The 21,417-nt window shown below is 36.5% G+C and overlaps 1 long non-coding RNA gene across 1 annotated transcript in view; it reads right to left on the reverse strand.

Moving 5' to 3' along the window:
- Positions 1-352: 352 nt before the first annotated feature.
- LOC142874970 (uncharacterized) overlaps positions 353-21,417 on the reverse strand; it is a 140,533-nt gene continuing 119,468 nt past the window's right edge. Inside the window, exons 2-3 of the long non-coding RNA XR_012922553.1 lie at positions 20,709-20,797; positions 353-562 (exon numbers count right to left, since the gene is read on the reverse strand). This is a non-coding gene — a long non-coding RNA (uncharacterized LOC142874970). The remainder of the gene's footprint in view (positions 563-20,708; positions 20,798-21,417) is intronic.

A 21,417-nucleotide genomic window follows, 5' to 3' on the forward strand; every position in this document is an offset into this window, starting at 1 on the left:
TCATTAAAGCCTACATTGTCCAGGAAGGGAATTTGTTCCACATTATATTATTTATCTATGATTAAAGAGTTGTTGACTTCTATGAGTTTTAAAATCTTAAATGTAAATTGAATGTCCTTGTGTAAATTTCTTAAGGGTAGGGGGTTATTCTCTCCATCCCCCCACTTTTGTAAAAAAATACAAGTGATATATTACCTTACAGATTTCACTCTTCATAGCTAGTATTTTAAAATATAATTTATAGCTACAATGATAATGTTCAAAATAAGACATACAGAGAAAAGTACTGTTATTTGATATAATCTCAGGCACTTAATTTTTATTTTAACAGCTTTATTGACATACAATTGACATAAATGCACTTATTCAAGGTAAACATTTTGATAAGTTTTAATATGTATATACTCATACAACCATTATTGCAATTAAGATAATTAACATATCCATCATCCCCAGACATTTCTAATGCCCCTTGTAATCTCTTCCTCTGGCTCTTCTTTATTGACTCCTCATTGGTCCACAAGCAACTGATCTTCCTTCTGCCAGTATTAATTAGTTGGCACTGAAAATAATTTTATATACATGAGTTTTATATACATGAATTGATACAGAATGCATTCTTTTCGGTTTCACTTCTTTCATGTCGTGTAATAATACCAAGCTCATCTTGGTTGTATTATGTATCAATAGTTCATTCCTTTTTTATGCCTGAGGAGTATTCCGTTAAATTGATATACCACAATTTAATGATCAATCCACTTATTGATGGATGTTTGGGTTGCTTTTAGTTTTAGCTATTACAAATAAAACTGCTAGAAATGTTTATGTACATATCTTTATATGGACATATGCTGTTATTTCTTTGGGGGAAATACATAGAAGTATAATGGGTGGATCGAATAGTATAATGTATGTTCAACTTTTTAAAACAAAACTCCAAAGTGACTGTACCTTTTACTTTCTTAGCAGAAATGTATAAGAGTTCCAGTTGTTTCACAGCTTTGCCAACACTTTATATCACCAGAGTTTTTTTGTTTTTTAATTTTACCCATTTTAATAGAGATAGTAATATTTCATTATGGTTTTAATTTGCATTTCCCTAATAACTAGTGACATTGAAAATTCTTTAATATTCATTATTTGCCATTCATATCTCTTTCTTGATGAAATGGCCATTCAAATCTTTGCCCATTTTAACTGAATTGTCTCTTTTGTTATTATTAAGTTTTGAGAGTTATTTATATATTTTGCTTATAAGTTTTTTTCAAATAGATTGTTTCCAAATACTTTTTCACAGTGTGTGAAAGTCTTTTCATTCTCTTAACATTGTCCTGTTGAAAAACAAAATTTTTAGTTTTAGTTTTTTTGAGTTTTTGTTGGGGGGTGGTTTACATTTTGAGACTGGGTCTTGCTCTGTCACCCAGGCTAGAGTGCAGTGGTGTCAACATAACTCGCTGCAACCTCAAACTCCTCTGCTCAAGCTATTTTCGTGCCTCAGCCTCCCTGGTAATTGGGACTACAGAAGCACACCACACTGAGCTAATTTTTCTATTTTTTGTAGAAACGGGGCCAAGGCTGTTCTCAAACTCCTGGTCTCAAGTGACCTTTTCACTATGGCCTCCCAAAATACCAAGATTATAGCCAGCATCACTGTACACAGCCCAAAACTTTTAGTTTTGATACAGTCAAATTTATCAGTTTAGAGTATTATTAATATGTTTGGGGAGTGACTAAGAAATCTTAACCCGAGATAACAAAATTGTTTTCTATGTTTTTCCTATAAGTAGTATAGTTTTGAGATTTATATTTAGGTCTATAACCAATTTTGAAGCTTTTTTTTTTTTTGGTATATTGTATGACATATATATTGAGGTTAGTGTTTTGCATATGGATGTCTAATTCTTCTGGCTTCATTTGCTGAAAAGAATATTTTTCTCCAATGAATGGCCTTTGAACTTTTGTCAAAATTAATGACTATATATATGTGGCTATATCTCAAGACTTTCCCTTTTTATTCCCTTGATCTATTTGTCTTTCTTGACAACACCACGAGACTTTATTGATTATTGTAGCTTATATATATAGTAAGTCATGAAATCTTGTAGTGCTACTCCTCCAATATTTTTTCCAGTGCTGTTTTAGTTATTCTAGGTCTTGTGTATTTAAATATGAATTTTAGAATCAGTTAGTAAATTTACATCCAAAATGCCTGTTAAGATATTGGTCGAATTTCATTGCATTTATAGATAAATTTGGGAACAATTAATATCTTAGTATTCAAGATTAATCAAGATGGCAGACGAGAAACACTGCCAGACAGAGTGTCTCTGCAGAAAAGACAGATTCTAGGAGAAATTAGAAGAAACAAGCAAGAAGACGAGCATACATTGGACGAGGGTCGGAAGGAGGGGTACCTGAGACCACAGGAGATTCCATGGGAGGAGGTTGCATAGGAGAACTGGAAGCAGAGACTTCCGGAGACCAGTGGCAAGGGTAGGTGGAGCTCTTAACTTTCCCCTCCCTTGCATCTCGGACTGCTGGTGGGCTACCCAGTGGGTGGAGAGACCTGGGGACAGAAGCCCAGAGACGGCCACCGCCAGCGAGCGGTAAGCCTGTAGTGGACAGGACACCAGGCTCCCAACTTCTGCAGGGCGTCTTCCTGTGCACAGACTTGAGCAGCACAGCAGGCGCCATATTGCCTCATTCTCCCCTCCCCCATCCCTATTCACAGCTACCAAGAGAGACAATATAGCCACAAGCCAGAGGCACCTTCAGGGCATGGGACCTAGACTTTTGGGGCCCTACAGCTGACTGAGGGGAACTCAGACGGTGAACTCCCTACACGCCAGCCCTCTCAGGTGCTGCTGGAATGGTGATCCCAGGAAAACAGAGCAGACCCTGAGGCTGATAGACATAGACCCGTGTTGGGCTCCCCATGGGTGAATTGGGACTGGCACTTCTCTCCCTGGTGGGGATAGGGATTGAACTCTGGGGCCCAGAGGTCAGACCTGAAGACCAGATCCCATGCACCCAGGTCTCGCATTGCCCACGGCAATGCGAGAAGGGATATATGTGAACAGCCTACTGAGGTGTGTGTGCCTTCAGGGGCAAATCAGCATCCTAGAGGGCAACCCTCCTCCCCAATGGAGGCCATGCACCCAGTCTGGGTGGCATTCTTGCACAGGGAACCTCCCGGCCAGCATCACAGCCAGGAGAGGCCTGGTGGCATGAGGTCTGGCCTGCTGGCAGAGGCCCAGGAGTAGCCGAGGAGTTGGGGAGGGTGGAAAGAAGCCAGGCCCGCTCCAGACTGTGGACCTTAGACAGCCCCACCCCATACAAAGACTTTCTGACTGAGCAGGGCCATTCCAGCCCCTCCCTGACAGCTTTTCCTGGAAGCGGAGAACATAACTTTGACCCCTGCTAATGACATTGGTGGTGCCTGAGGGCAGGCTTACTCAACCCAGCTCCGCCTAGACTCACTCCCAGACCAGCCCTCACTCGAGGAGAAAAGGACACACCTGGAAGTCTCAGGGCCCCACCGATCACCTGAAGCACTAGAGTGCCTCTCTAGAGGAAGAAGAACTGGTCACAGGACACAAAAACAACAGCGTAGCCTGTTCCAAGCAAGCACCACCTACTAACAGGGAGGACATTCTGCACACCCTTTTCATGGCACCTACTGACTCATCATACAGGATGTGGTCGAATCTCACCCACAAACACCACTGGCTCAGAGACTAAACAGAGTGTGTCAATACCCAAACAAAAACCTAAAGGAAAGAAGCAACAGCTGATTGAGATGAGAAAAAAATCAGTGAAGGAACTCCAGAAATATGAAGAACCAAACAGAAACCACACTCCAAGGGAGGAGCACCAGCCTCTTAGAAACGGACACCAACCCAAATCAGGCAACCAAAATGACAGAAGAGGAATTTCGAATGTGGATCATAAGAAAATTGAACGTCCTGCAAGAACAACTGGATAACCAACACAAAGAAAACACAAAAAGACTCTAGGACCTGTAACAAAAATTCACTAAAGAAATAGATACAATGAAGAAAAGTTTAACCAAACTCCTGGAAATGAAGAATCACTTCAGGGAACTGCAAAATACAGTGGAAAGCCTCAAGAACAGTGTAGGTCAAACAAAAGTAATAATCTCAGAGATTGAAGATAACACCTTCCAATTAAATAAAGCAGTCACAGAGATAGAGCAGAGAAACAAGAGAAAAAAGCAAAGCCTACAAGAGATGTGGGATTATGCGAAGAAACCTAATGTGAGGGTCATAGGCTTACCAGAAGGGGAAGAAGACAACACTCAAGGGTTGGACAAGCTGTTTGAAGATATAATAGAGGAAAATTTCCCAGGCCTTGCTCAAAATCTCGATATACAAGTTCAAGAAGCTCAGAGGACCCCTGGGAGATTCAATGCAAACAGGAAGATGTCATGACATGCAGTCATCAGACTGATAAAAATATCAACTAAAGAGGCCCTTCTAAGAGCTGTAAGATGAAAGAAGCAAGTAACATACAAAGGAAAGCCAATCCAAATAACACCAGACTTCTCTACTGAGACTTTACAAGCAAGGAGAAACTGGGGTCCCATTCTCACTCTTCTGAAACAGAACAGTGCCCAGCCTAGAATCTTATTCCCTGCAAAACTAAATTTTGTATATGAAGGAGAAATCAAGACATTCTCATATAAACAAAGACTGAGGGAATTCACCAAGACAAGACCAGCCCTTCAAGAAGTACTCAGAACAGTGTTACACACAGATAAGCACAATAAACACTCATGAATGAAAATCTACTCAAAGCTAAAGATCAAAACGCAGATACCACAATGGCTCAAGAGAGAAAACAAAGCAACATAATGTTCAACCCAACATAATGAACAGAAATCTGCCCCACCTATCAGTTATCTCAATAAATGTGAATGGCTTGAACTCCCCACTCGAGAGACATAGGCTGGCCAAATGGATAAAATAACAAAAGCCAAGTATCTGCTGCCTTTAGGAAACACATTTAACCTGCAAAGACGCATATAGACTAAAGGTAAATGGGTAGAGAACGATATTTCAAGAAAACAGAAGCCAAAAGAAATCTGGCTTGGCGGTGCTGATTACAGATAACTTAGTTTTTAAATCAACAAAAGTAATAAAAACAAAGAAGGTCACTATATAATGGTAAAGTCTACAGTTCAACAAGAAGACATAACAATTCTAAATAAATATGCAGCCAACCTTGGTGCACCCAGATTCATAAATTAAACTCGACTTGATCTAAACAAATGGATAAACAACAACACCATAATAGGTGGAGACTTTAATACCCCACTGACAGCATAGGACAGATCCTCCAAACAGAAAATCAACAGAGAAATAATGGACTTAAACAGAACCCTAGAACAAATGGGCCTGGCTGACATTTACAGGGCATTCTACCCCCAAACCACTGAATATACGTTCTTCTCATCAGCTCATGGGTCATTCTCTAAGATTGACCATATCCTAGGACACAAAGCACGTCTCAAACAATTTAAAAAAATAGAAATTATGCCATGTATCTTTTCAGACCACAATGGAATAAATGTAGAAATCAATCCTAACAGGAGTTCTCATTTCTACACAAAGTCATGGATAGTAAACAACTTCCTGCTGAAAGATCACTTCATAAATGAGGAAATCAAGATGGAAATCAAAAGATTCATTGAACTAAATGACAAAGGTGACACAAGTTACCAAAACCTGTGGGACATAGCTAAAGCAGTCCTGACAGGAAAGTTTAATTCCATAAATACCTATATTCTAAAGTCAAAAAGATCACAAATAGATAACCTAAATGAGTCATCTCAAGGAGCTGGAAAAAGAAAAACAGACCAACCCTAAACCCAGCAGAGGAAATGAAGTCATTAAGTCAAATCAGAACTAACCGAAATAGACAACAGGGAAACTATACGGATGATTAATAAAGCAAAAAGTTGGCTCTTTGAAAAAATAAACAAAATTGACACACCATTGGCTAGACTAACGAAAACCAAAAAAGAAAAATCTCTAATAAGCTCCATCAGGAACAATAAAGGAGAAATTACAACTGATGCCACAGAGATACAAGATATAATTTATGAATACTACAAAAACTTCTATGCACACAAACTGGAAAATGTGGAGGAATGGAAAAATTTCTTAGAAACACACAGCCTCCCTAGGCTCAACCAGGAAGAAATAGAATTCCTGAACAGACCAATATCAAGTACTGAAATTGAAACAGCAATAAAAAACCTTCCTCAAAAGAAAAGTCCTGGACCAGATAGTTTCACACCTGAGTTTTACCACACCTACAAAGAAGAACTGGTACCTATCCTGCAGAAATTATTCCACAACATCAAGAAGGATGGAATTCTCCCCAACACATTTTATGAAGTGAACATAACCCTGATACCAAAACCAGGAAAGGATGCAACAAAAAATGAAAACTACAGACCAATATCCCTTATGAATATAGATGCAAAAATTCTCAACACAATCCTAGCCAATAGAATCCAGGTACTTGTCAAGAAAATAATTCATCACAACCAAGTGGGCTTCATCTCAGGGATGCAGGGATGGTTCAACATATGCAAATCTATAAATGTAATTCACCATATAAACAGAAGCAAAAACAAAGCTCATATGATCCTCTCAATAGATGCAGAGAAAGCATTTCACAAAATTCAACACCCTTTATGATAAGAAGACTCAACAAAATAGGCATAGAAGGGACCTACCTAAAAATGATACAAGCCATATATGACAAACCCACAGCCAATATCATACTGAATGGGGAAAAATTGAAAGCATTCCCACTTAGAACTGGAATATGACAAGGTTGCCCACTATCTCCACTTCTGTTCAACATAGTGCTGGAAGTCCTCGCTACAGCAATCAGACAAGAGAGTGGAATTAAGGGCATCCAAATGGGAGCAGAAGTGATCAAACTCTCACTCTCTGCTTATGACATGATATTATACCTAGAAAACCCCAAGGATTCAACCAAGAGACTCCTTGAATTGATAAATGAATTTGGTTAAGTCTCAGGATACAAAATCAATACACAGAAATCAGAAGCAATCATATATGCCAACAACAGTAAAAGTGAGAACCAAATCAAATACTCAATTCCCTTCAAAATAGCAACAAAGAAAATAAAGTATCTTGGAATATATTTAACTAAGGAGGTAAAAGACCTCCACAGGGAGAACTATGAAACACTGAAGAAGGAAATAGCAGGTGATGTAAACAGATGGAAGAATATACTATGCTCATGGGTTGGCAGAATCAACATTGTTAAAATGTCTATACTACCCAAAGTGACATACAGAGTCAATGCAATCCCTATCAAAATACCATCATTATTTTTCACAGATATAGAAAAATAATTTTATGCTTTGTATGGAACCAGAGAAGACCCTGTATAGCAAAATCAATCCTAGGCAATAAATACAAAATAGGAGGTATCAACTTACTAGACTTCAAACAATATTACAAGGCTATAGTCATTAAAATAGCTTTTTACTGGCACAAGAACAAGGACATTGACCAGTGGAACAGAACAGAGAAACCAGATATAAAACCATCCTCATATAGCCAATTAATCTTTGACAAAGCAGACAAAAACATAAACTGGGGAAAAGAATCCTTATTCAACAAATGGTGCTGGGAAAACTGGATAGTCACATGTAGAAGACTTAAACAAGACCCACGCCATTCACCTCTCACAAAAATGAACTCACACTGGGTAACAGACTTGAACCTTAAGTGTGAAACTATTAGAATTCTAGAGGAAAATGTTGGAAACACCCTTCTAGACATTGGCCTAGGCAAAGAATTTATGAAGAAGACCCCAAAGGCAATCACAGGAGCAACAAAAATAAACAAATGCGATCTGATCAAATTAAAAAGCTTCTGCACAGCCAAAGAAACTGTCAAGAGAGCAAACAGACAAATCACAGAATGGGAGCAAATTTTTGCAAGGTGCACATCTGATAAAGGGCTGATAACTAAAATCTATTTAGAACTCAGGAACATCAGCAAGAAAAAAATCAAACAACCCTATCAAAAAATGGGCAAAGAACATGAACAGAAACTTCTCAAAAGAAGACAAAATAATGGCCAACAAACATATGAAAAAATGTACAATATCTCTAATCATCAGAGAAATACAAATCAAAACCACAATGAGATATCACTTAACTCCAGTGAGAGTGGCCTTTATCAAAAAGTCCCCAAACAATAAATGCTGGCGTGTATGCAGAGAGAGAAGAACACTCCTACACTGCCTGTGGGATTGCAAACTACTCCAACCTCTATGGAAAGCAATATGGAGATACCTCAAAGTGATACAAGTAGATCTACCATTTGATCCAGCAATTCCACTACTGGGCATCTACCCAAAAGATCCAAAGTCACTTTATGAAAAAGACACCTGCACTAGAATGTTTATAGCCACACAATTCACAATTGCAAAGCTGTGGAAACAACCCAAGTGCCCATCAATTCATGAGTGGATTAATAAAATGTGGTATGGGGTACTATTCAGCTTTAAGAAACAATGGTGATATAGCACCTCTTGTATATTCCTGGATAGAGCTGGAACCCATTCTACTAAGTGAAGTATCTCAAGAATAGAAAAACCAGCACCACATGTACTCACCAGCAAATTGGTATTAACGGATCAACACCTAAGTGGACATATAGGAATAACATTTATTGAGTGTTGAGCCGGTGGGAGGGGGGAGGAGGGGATCGGTATATACAAACATAATGAGTGAGATGTGCAACATTTGGGGGATGGTCGCACTTGAAGCTCTGACTCGAGTGGGGGGGGCACGGGCAATATAAGTAACCTTAACACTTGTACCCCGATAATACGCTAAAATAAAAATAAATAAAACCCTAAAAAAAAGTATTCAGTTTTCTGACCAATGAATACAATAGATCTCTCCATTTATTTAGTTCTTTAATATTTTTAACGGTATTTTATAGTTTTGTATGTATACATGTTTCTTATTTACAAATATGTCTCTATTTCTTTTTCTTCTGCTATACTACATACTTTTATATGCTATATACATACTTTTTCATTTAAAATTATGTATATAGAAATTTTTGCTTGTATATAGAAATACTGTTGATTTTGGTACATACATTTTGTATCTTGGGAACTTACTAAACTTAGTTGTAATAGAATTTTTGTAGATTCCATTTGATTATGTACATATATGATCATATCAAATGGAAAGAAAGAGAGTTTTACTTTTCCATTCTGAGTGTGTTTTATTTTTCATTCTTACCTTACTACACAGGCTAGAGCTTATAGTATAATGATGAATGGAAGTAGTAAGAGTGAACATCTTTGGGTTTTTTTCCTAATATTAACAAAAATCATTCAGTCATTCATCATTAAGTATTATGTTACTTGTACATTTTTATAGACATCTTATATCAGATTTATCTGTTCCTAATTATTTGAGAGTTATATCACAAATGATATTGAATTTTGATGAATGACACTGGAGCTATTGAGGTGATAATGTTTTCATTTATCTTACTGTTAACATGGTAAATTGTTTCAATTATACTTTTAAATGTTAATCCAACCTTAAATTTAAATTTATAGTCCTGAAATAAATATAAATATATATGTATTTGTGTGTGTACATATATGTTTGTATATTTGCAATGTATATATTTGTATATATATTTGTGTGTGTGTGTATATGTATGACATTTGTGCCAAGATAATTTATTTAGGAAACTATGATTGTTTAAACAAATGAAGATAGAACAACTGAATATTCATATTCTACATGAAAAAAGGAATCCCTGCCTCTTACATAATTTCATACATAAAAATCAATCCAAAATAGTAGTTCTTTTAGATATAAATGGTAAAATAAGCCATCTATCTGAAGAATACATAGGAGGAATTTCACAACTCTGAGATTTTGTAGACATAAAACAAAGAATATGAACTATTTAAAAGCACTTTATAGTTGAGATTTTATCAAAATTAAAAATTTAGCTCTATAAAAGATACTATTAAAGAAATTTGTGGGCATTTCACATGTTAGGAAATATATTCAAAATGTATACCTTTCAAAAGACTTCAAAAGACTTCTATCCAGAACAAACAAAAATATTCACAATGTTATAATAAAAGAAAAAAATAAATTTTTAAAATGGAAAAAATTTGAGCAAACATTTCAGAAAGAAATATATGTGTACAACAAGCACATTAAAAGATGTCCAACATCAAGCCTCAGGAAAATGTAAATTTAAACAAAGCTGAGATTTCACTAGCTCCAAATTGATCTATAGTTTAATACCATCATAATTAAACTAGCAGGATTTTTTATAGAAATCAACAAGTTAATTATATATTTACATATGAATTTTATAAATACAAAAGTTCTAGAATAATCTAAACAATTTTTAAAAAGCAAAGTTTAAAGATTTACAATGCCTGATTTTAGGATTTACTATAAAGCTATAGTAACTAAGTCCGTATGATTGGAACCAAGTCCATATGATAAATACTATATATAGATTAATAGATTAAAATAGCCCAGAAATAGACTCACACATCTAAACTTAGTTGGTTTTCAATAGAAATACAAAGACAATTCAATGTAGAAAAAATATTCTTTTCAACAAAGTGTTCTAGATACACTAGATAGCCACATGAAAAAAAAAATGATTTACCACTTCCAAAAAAATTAACTTAAAATGGATCACAAATCTAAAGGTAAAACATAAAATTATAAAATTTTTAGGGAAAAAATCTTTGTGACCTTGGGCTAGGCAAAGATCATTTAGCTATCATACCCAAAGCATCAGCCATAAATAGAAAATTAGTAAGTTGGACAACATTGTCATTCTAAAAATCTTTTTATGAACATTATTAAGAAAATGAAAGATAAGCACAGACTGAGCACATGTCACACATGTAGACAAAACACCATATCTTTTAATGGACTTGTACTGAGACTATGTATGTATGTTTATGTGTATGTGTATGTGTATATGTATATGTATATGTATGTGTGGGTGTATATGTGTGTAAATGTATATGATAACAAGAAATTGTTCACATCGTAGAAGGTATATATAAAGACTTAAAACTATAATAACACACCAGGATATCACCAGGATAAACTGGTAATGAACCACCTGAATAACTATCATCTAACTTTACTTGCTTTCAGCCATTGCCTAATTTTTTTCTACTCAAAGTTGATCTTCAAAGTAATACCATTGGCATCATCTCAATGCTTGTCAGATATGCAGCATCTTGGGCCCCACCCTAAATCAAATGAATTAAAATCTACATCTAAAAAAATTCCCAGGTGATTCAAAGGTACATTAATGGTTGGCGAAATCCTGAAATGCTTTTCTAACCTGGAGTCTTCCTAGGCTGCTCAGAAATTATTTTGAGATTCCTAGTCTGTTTTATGAAATATAAAGAGCCATGGAATCTTTACTCTTCAACTAGAGAATTGCATCTGTGAAAATTTTTAATTCTAAGAAGAATTTTAATGGCCTTACCTGAATCTTTGCCAGCTTGTTGGTGTTTCCAGGAATGTCTCATCTATCTCTCTTTTCCTTTCCTATGGTAAGAGCAGAAATCTATCAAAATCCTACTTGCCCTTTAGATGCCATTATAACCCCTATGACTGTGTTTTCTCTTAAGCAAAAGGGAATTACTTTGTTACTTGCCTGTCTACCTAAACCTGAGCTCTTTGTCTTTTGAAGCTATAGTTTTGAAATATATCACTTTTCAATGAATAATTATTGCTTACACCTTAAATAGTTTCTTTATTAGGCCAGCAAGTTTTATACACATATTTTGAAACTTCTCTCATGTTTAAAGCCACTCTGCTCTGGTCCTTGAAAATATAATTTGAAAACCATTTAGAGGTACCATGAACATGCTTTAATATAAAATTGCAAAGTGGTGTATTCAACATATAGTACTTTGGTCATCACTTAACAGCACTTTAAATAAAGAAACCATACATCCTAAATTAAATAATGTAAAAGTATTTTTATGGCGAATGTACTATCTGTATGCCATATAACTGGAAAATGAGAAAGTAAAGAATAAAGAAATCCTTGATCTTTTTTCTCTTGCTTTAAAGCCATTTGAAGTTAAAAGCAGAAAGAGTTGAAGAAATAACAAAATAAGAAATCAAACACAGTTAACTCTGGTTAGCATTAGTTATAAGCACAAATGAGACTATCAGTGACTGTTTTCCATGTATCTATGAAAACATGATGTTGTAAGAGCTCAATTTGAATCATTAAGTCAGTTAGTAATTAATTAAATTAAAGAAAGAAAGAAAAATAAAATTATTTATAAAGATTAAATAATTAATCTTTTATCCATACCTAGGCAAGAAATTACCTGGGACTTATATCTGAATTGCTGATACATTACACTTAGACAATATTTTCATTTCAGAGCATCATATAAGGTCCTAACTATTTCTCTATTTCTTGATATGTATTGAAAGTTAAAATATCACCTTGTATATGTTTTTCAAAATGACTCCGAATACATTGACATTATAACTATTGCTTTTATAACATTTCAATTCATTTAGATGCAAAAGTTCCTAGGTATATAGATAGAAGGTTATATGCTTTCAGAGGGATTATCAAATCCAAGGAAAAGACTGGTTAGTTAAACTAGTCACCCCCAATTTTTTTGTCCTATTTTAGTTTAACATTTGACATGGCTCAAATATAACAAGCTCTTGTGCCAAAGCTTACTTTTAAGATGAATATATTTCTCATTTGAAATGGCAATATGACTTAAAGTTTGCTGAAATAATAAAACAAAGTTTCTAAATGAAAAACAATTAAGAAGTAGTGAGAAATGTTTCACAAATAGAAATGTAATAAAGACACATCAATGGCTTACTTCTGGTCTCAGAAATATCATATCCTGACCTTTTCTCTACTTGATTCTCTGAAGTTCTTTCAAAATACATTTTGTATTGATACAATTCATTTCTCTCTTTAACCCATTGGTGTCATTCCAGCTTTTGTACCTACTTATATTCTTGCTTGTCTTTCTTTTCAGATTTCTACAATAGCTGTAAATAAGCAGGGCTTGGAAAACAAGAAAAAGGAGATCAAATTGGTTCAGCAACAAGCTTCTGCTTTCCTTTCTCTGTTGCTTATAGAGGATTTAGCTGGTTTTGTCATTTTCCCCCTGTGCTACAGACCATGAAAACAAAACCTTTAAAGTTCAAATGTACAAACTTGGCTGGAGAAACAAATAGAGAATTGACTAGTCTCAGCAATGCAATGTTAATTGGCATCTCAGAGGTTCAGTTTCCACCAGAAGGGTCACTGACACTGACTCATTCCAGGAAAAAAAAAAAAAAAACTTTCCAGGACATTAATTAAAAGAGAGTGAAAGGGAGAGGAGATGCTAAGTGGTCTGATTTGAAAGTTCAAATCTTTTCAGTATTCGTTCACAGTGAGATGATTCCTTGGGCTTTCATATGTTGGTAGAGGATTTTCCAAGGGTCTCTCACATTTCTACACATCTTGCAAGCCAATGCACTGGCATGATTTGTACTGGACTATCTTTTTCAAGAATAATCATATAGAATACGGCCATGAGAAATTGAGAACTGCCTTTCTCCAGAGCAGAAGATAGATTTGTTACTGTCTAGTTCAATAAAGGTAATGTCTTCCTCTGGGGCAAAGGTTAAGCAGATTTGATTGTGGTTCATTATCAAAATTCAAGGTTTCCTAATTGTGGCGTTCCTCACTTGAGACACAAACACATTGCATGCATGGTATTTATCTACATCTACCTGTGTTGCCCTGTGGCACCTGGGCAGCATGGGGAACCAGTGGGAATATGAAGCTTGTGCTTCCTGATGCAACATGACTAGTAAAGCCTTTTGCCCTAGCAGAACAGACTTGAAGTGGTTTATAAAAGTAAGCAAAAAGCCCCAATAGGACAAGTATCTGAGTAGGGTTTGCCACAATTGTTAATGAATTCTGCCCATTTATAAATAGAGAAGAGGGAAAGCAGAGAGGCAACTGGCCACCAGCCTGACATCCTATTGGTATGCAGACATACAGATATACCAGCTGTACATGACTGTCTTAGTTGTAGTACAGGTACCAGTTGTTGATGGTTGGCATCTCTTCTAACTAGTCATACACCCATATTGGCTTTCACTTCCACTACTACTGTTCATTTTATTTTTCTTATTCTGAGTAAGACAGTCAGGGTTAGGTATACAAAATGTCAGGATCTCTTCCAACAGTATTTTTTCTAAACAACCTCTTTCACAGTGTACTGAGAATCAAGGAGATATCAAAAAACTGGCAAAAAGCAACCAACAACAATAACCAGAAGGATTTCTGTTCAAGGGAAGTTAGTACTTATTAGAAACTGAGGTTGAATGCAAAAGACCCAAAATGATTAAAAGCTGCTAAATTATAACAATATTAGAATGAATGGGCAGATATTTTTAAAAACATGAGAATAAAAGATATAAAATAATGAAAAAAGATTTCCTTTCCTTCTTTGTTTCAAATTGATAAATTATTTCTTGTATTCACTGAGTCAAAGAATAAAATTATCTCAAACATAGGAGTAACAACTAAAGGATGCAAGCAAGCTATGTGCTAGGCAAAGATAAATGTTATTCACAGCATTCTTTGAGAAAGTAATTATTAACTCATATTTGCAAATGAAGATTGGTCCCTTACAAAGATTTACTAATCTCAAAGAGCTAACAAGGGGCAGACTGCAAGTTTAAACCGAGGGCTCTCTGATGCCAAAGCCTCATTAGTTCGACCAGTTTCAGTACAAACATCCATAGAGTTGTGAGGATTCAAAGAAACGATATGCAAAGCATTTAGCATAGCATCAGATACATAATAAATAACTAAATGCTATTATTGTTGATAATTTTAACAACTTAGAAAAATGCCAGCTGTGTTTGAATCAGATTTTGCTTTAACAAACGAAGTCCAATTCATTAATCAATAAGTATTTTTTTCAATGCTTATCCCATCCAGACATTGGAGTGTTGTGCCCTGGGTATCCACAAGTGAACGAAATCCTCAGGGAGCTGACTATTCAATTGGAGACTAGCAAGGATATAGGTAAATTAAGGACATATTTTAAGAGAAATTTTGGTGAGCATATTACAATTAGTGTAGAAGGACATGGAAAACACACCAACGTTGTTTAAGGGATCTTAATACCAAGACATTTTCTTCAGTGGTTTCATTTTAGGTAGATACACCTACATGAGAAGAGTTGGTTGGTCATTAGATATGGCAGCTTGTCCCACAGAAATCTCTGCTTGCTGTGGCAGACTTCTGTCTTTAAGACTTATGCAGACTTAACAGCCAGGGGCAGCAACATTCAGAGAAGCCAGTAACATCAGCGCATGTTTAGAGTCCTATTATCTGGAATTACCAAAGTCAGAATTAACTTCCATAGCCGATTTAAGTTCCTCCTTAAGCTAATCTCTAGCAATGAACTGTGATATTTTTCTCCCTGGGTTTGTCAATGCTCAAGAATGAAGGATAAACTCTATTATTATTCCTAAATTGTTATCTGTACATCCAAAATGAACTCAAAAAATATCTCTAAGGAATGAATTCCTTGTACAAACAAATTTGAAGTAAAGTAACTTATGACTTCAAAAACTTCCTGACTCCTTTAGGACTAAGTAAACACGCTGAAAGATATTTATTATGCTCTGAAGGCACATCTCAAACTCCCTTGAGCTTTTCTGCCTGTAATACCTGCATTCAGTTTAGAGCCAACCCAAAGGTAGAACAAATCCCCTAGAGACCAATGAATTTGAAGAGAATGCTAATTATCTTGGGGGAGGAAAGGTTCTAAAGTCACATTTCATCCTCTCTGCTTCCTGACAATCTCTCCTAAAAGAGGGATTTGAAAATGAGAACTACACTATCCTTTGTCCACTGTTTGACCTGGAACTATGGCCAGAATTTGCTAAGGGTTGAAATAGCAAGAAATAGACAAGGGTAAGCAGACTGTTAGGTCCTTTGTTGCCACAAAAGCCACTCTGGGAAACCCCATTCTTTATATCTGAAGTGTACAACTGTAAGTACAGGAAACAAAAACACAGGTAGAGACTGAATCTGAGCCAATGTGGATACACAACACCAGACCGATCTTTCCACAAAGAAACGAGGACCCAATTCTGTAAACAGGGCACAAACACAGGGCTGACATTTCCTTTGCTTTTGAGGATACCTGAAACTTCTAGCGACAAAGAGATAACCAAAGAAGGTAAGCCCACAGATGTTCAACCTGTTAGCAGGAAATTACTTTATAACATCAGAAGTGATTTTCCTATAACTCTAGGATGTCAAATAATGAAGGTTTGTAGAAGTAGCAAAACCTAATACATATATAATGTTACCTAAGCGACTAAAAGCAAATTAAGAGCCTAAAAGCTGTTGTATATATCTGCTTTTTTTTCTCTTAAAAAAGAAAGAAAATTAAGATGCGTTGCATTTGCTGACAGGCAGCAAAAGCCATAAATGTCCTATCATTTGCCCTGATATCTTGGAGCAAAGCTCTTGTGAGCACACAGAAGGCTGAAGGGGACTCAGCATTTAGACAGAGGAGATGAATTGTGCCCAAATCAGTGCGCACCCGTCACTGCCAATGATTTATGTCCCTGAACGTTTAGCTCTTCAAAACAGGTTGAGTAGATGAATATGTGTGTTTACCTTTGAGGTTTACACCACAGGATTCCTGAAGGGAAATGAGACAGTGAAAAGGAAACCTGATTAATTCTGATGTGAGGGGCATTCTATGCAATGGAAATTAAATCTCGGAGCCTTGGGGATTGCTGGTTTCTTTAGCTCGTGAATGAAATTGGAGGTTGCCGAGTCTTTTGTAAGAAGTACAGTCTTCGACTTTTACAGGAAAAAGGTTAAACGTTTTGTTTCTTTTTTCCTCAACAGTTATTCTTTTAATAATCTTAGACTTTTCACAGGAATTTTCTTGAAAAGCTTTCATTTCCTTGATAAGTATGGAAATGTGCTCTTTTAAAAAGTAGAATGTTCTCTGCATGCTTATCTACACAAGAGAAACACACACACCCTTTCAGGGAAGAACAAGGTGAGCTCTCTTTGCATAAAAGGGAACTAGTCTTATAGAGAAAACATTATATGTCCAAGGTGCATATATTATATTAACCTGATAACCTCAATAACCTAGTACAGACAAGATAAATATACATATTGATGTAGTAAAGTATACCAGCCTGACAATTCCAAGTAACCATGCTATTGGAACTAATCTGTCTGTTATTATTTTCTTATTACTGTCATTAGTTGTGATTATAGCAGTAGTGGTAGTATTTGGGCACATGGCGTCTCAGATCCAATAGAAATTATTTCTAATCCTCACAATAATATTCATATATATTATTATTCTCACTTGACAGAAGGGACTGCAGAGTTTAAGCAAAAGTTTAATACCTTTTTAAAGAGTTCAACTTTTTAAAGAATCAAGATTCACAAAGAGAAAACAAAGCCAGGAAGGAGTAGATTTGGAAGAACTGCAGTAAGGCTGTCTCCCAAGATGGTGTAGCAGTTATACATCTGTAGACCTGAAGCCTGTATACTTAAGTGTGCATGCATTGGAATTGTACTTTTTTAAAAACCAAGCTAAACCTTTATTAAAATTATGGGGAAGTACTATATCCCACTGATGCCAAACCTCTATCCACTGGGCAGAGTTTCATCTAAGAGTTGAGGAACAAGCTTCTGTAGTGATAAGGACTAACAGGGAAGGACATTGCCTGGGCCCTGGTGGATGATTCATCCAAGTTGGCATTCACTAAGCATGTCCATTCTCTTTGGTCTTTGACCACTAGACCACAAGGTAAATGCTTTATCCTACTAGTCTGTACAGCCAGGGTCTGCTGGCTCTAATTCTTGTCCATGCACTCTTGGGTGAACATAAAACACTCTTCCTTTTCTCTTCTCATGTTGTAAAGACTCAGTTAGGCTATCTTAAGCCTGCTTCCACTTCTCCCCACACAGACATTGCTTCTAAGTTCCACCGTGAGAATGATCCTATACTCTCAGCTTATCTGGGAGTTCTGCCAACAAGGAATGATTTAAGGAAAACTGGTAGCTTAATGAGTGTGCAGCTGGCCTGACCTCATCCTCTGTGAACCTGATACAGGGTGAATTCCAGATACCATATGATGCTATGATGATTTTCCCTCCACACCTCTATTCAAAAAAATCTCTACTCTGGCTAGAGAATTTGAGCCAGAATTTGGTATAGAATTGGATGAGAGTAAGAATGCCTGTGTCATACTGACTTATTTTAGAAGATGAAGAAAGGGCATAAAGAGGGTTTGAGGCTAATCAACTTTGTAGAATATTGGAGCAAGTGCCAGCTTTGAGGTCAAAATCCTGGCTGGGCATAGTGGCTCACACCTGTAATCCTATCACTCTAGGAGGCCAAGGTGGGAGTATTACTTGAGTTCAGGAGTTTGAGACCAGCCTGAGAGAGAGGGAGACCCCATTTATACTAAAAATAGAAAAATTAGCCAGGCATCATGGCACATGTCTGTAGTTCCAGCTACTTGAAAAGTTGAGGAAAGAGGATCACTTGAGCCTGAGAATTTAAGGTTGCAGTGAGCTATGATGACACCAATGCACTTTACCTGTGGTGACAGATCAATACTCTGTCTCAAACAACAAAAAAAGCAAATCCTATACCAACTACCTTCTAGCTGGTTTGCCTATGAAAAGTTTCCAAACCTCTTGATAGTTCAGTGTACTCATTTGTGAAGAAGCCTCATAATACCTTTATTACATACAAGAGTTTTGTGAGAATTAAATATTAACTAAAGCTAAAGTTTTCATACAGCTTTCATATACAAGGTACTGTTTGAATGGGTTTATGCATAATTACTCATTTCATCCTCACCCCAACCACACTAATAGATGTTATTATTATCCCTACTTAACAGTAATCACAGTGTAGAGATATTAAAGAAACCGTTCAAGGTCAAATGGCTAGCTTGGATTTTTCCCCAGGGAGTTTTGTGCTAGAGTCCATATTTCCAACAATTCCACTATATCACTTCTCCACCAAGACTCTACCACTAACTAGCCATATAACTAATTGTCAAAATGACAATCCTTTTGACTAAAAGTGTCTCCTATTCTGCAGAAGCAAGTCACTCAGTGGCACTGAGACAAGAGATATAAATGGATTCTCTCAAGGAAATCAGAACATAAGGGCACCTTAATGATAATGTGCCCTTCAATACTTTCCATAGGCCGTAACCTCCAAAACAGAAGTAAAAGTAATCTAACATGACCCAGAACCTGATTCATAGTTGTATTTGTTTGTTAAGCCTAAAGATGGTGAGGTTTTCATCAAGAGAGTAATGAAAACAAAATTAAGCCACATCTTTGTAAGTACTCTGGCCAACTACTATATCAAATTTCTCTTCCGTTGCCAACCTGCAGTCACCCTCCGCATCCTGTTCTCTCTCACCATGAACCCACAGAAGGTCTTTCTCAGCATTTTTGCAAATCACACCACTATTCTGTCCATAGAGAAATCAATCCAGGTCTTCAATGAAAGCAATTGAGCAGGCTCCACTCTGAAAGTCCTTTCCAGTGAAGACTTGCCTTTATTTCCTACCCTGAAGATTTACTTCTCTTCCGACTGGGAAGCTCCACCCTCTGAGTAATCAGACTTTTGTGGCAGGTGGAACCAGTAAAGCTGCACAGTGAGAATCTGAATGGTGCTTTTGCTTCTTGCTGTTGTATTGCTATTTTTCAAGCACAGCTCACATTTATTTAAGCTACCTTATAACACTGATGGCTCACAATCTGGCATTCAAAATAAATCAACCAACATAAATCAATGCATATGTATTGAACACCTGTTTTAAGTGTACAGTGAGTCTGACCTTCATTTTTACACAGCACATTACTCCCCATCGTGCTGATGAAGGGTTTGCTTTTCCCTCCTAAGGTTCACTACTCTGTCCTTGCCCTCACTGACCCTCAGTTAGGTGCCTTGACTTCCTGCCCAGATCAACAAGGGCACTTTGAATTTTTATCCAGGTTTTCTGGATCTTGGCCACTCTTCCATATCTTTGTGCATATAGAAAATGTAATTAAATTTTTTTTTCCCTGATTCTGCACCTTGCCTAGTAACCATTCACAATCCTGAGTCCAGAAAGAGAGGGCCCAGGCAATGTTCTCAAACAGTAGGTGTATTAGTTAACTATTGCTGCAAAACAAATGACGTTAGCACATAGTAGCTTACAATAATAAATATTTATTAGTATTATCTAACATAATTTCTATGGGTCAGGAATCTGGGAGTAGCTTAGTTTGGTGGTTCTGGCTCAAGATATTTCATGAAGTTGCAGTCAAGATATCTTCTAGGGCTCCAGTCTTCCAAAAGCTGGACAGGGAGTGAAAGAGCCCACTTCTAAGATGACTAACATGGCTGTGGGCTAGAGGCTTCCGTTTCTTGTCACATGAATTTCTTTCTAGGACTGCTGTGTGTGCTCAAGATACAGCATTTCACTTCCCCTAGAGAAAGTGGTCTAAGGGAGAAAACAAAAAGAAAGCCACAAGGCCTTTTTATGACCTTACCCACACACTGCCATGTCCATTGTCTCCTATTCTGCAGAAGCAAGTCACTAAGTTCAGCCCACATTCAAGGGAGAGGGAATAGGCTCCACCTTTTGGAAGGAAGCAGGTCAAATAATTTGTGAACATATTTCAAAAATCACCTCAGTAGGTATATTAGTCAGTGTTCTCCAGAGAAACAGAACCAACTGCCTATCTATATATATACATACACATACATGCCATACATGCACACACTCATTTCTTATAATATATATAATATAGAATCTAGAAATTGCTCAGAATCTAGAATTACATTTATTAAAAGGAAATGGTTCATGTGATTATGGAGACTGGCAAGTTCATAATCTGCACAACTGAAGTCCCAGCTTAAGTCAGAAGGCTGAGCTGAAATAGAAACAGGAAGAACTGATGTCCCAGCTTAAAAGCCAACAACAGGCCAGAGAATTATCTTACTCAGGGAAGGGCCAGTCTTTTGTTCTATCAGGACATCAATTGACTGAATGAGGTTCACCCAGGTTATGGAGTACATCTGCTTCATTTAAGTTTACTTATTTTAATGTTAATTTCATCTAAAACACTCTTACAAAATCACCCAGTGTAATGTTTGACCAACTATCTGGGCATTCTATGGCCCAGTCAACTTGCCAAATAAATTAAACGACCAGAGTAAGCATCCAAAAAGTTAATCAATAATGACATGTTGGTGTTA

Source organism: Microcebus murinus, chromosome 13 (assembly GCF_040939455.1).
Source record: "Microcebus murinus isolate Inina chromosome 13, M.murinus_Inina_mat1.0, whole genome shotgun sequence".
In the NCBI taxonomy this organism is placed as follows: Eukaryota; Metazoa; Chordata; class Mammalia; order Primates; family Cheirogaleidae; genus Microcebus; species Microcebus murinus.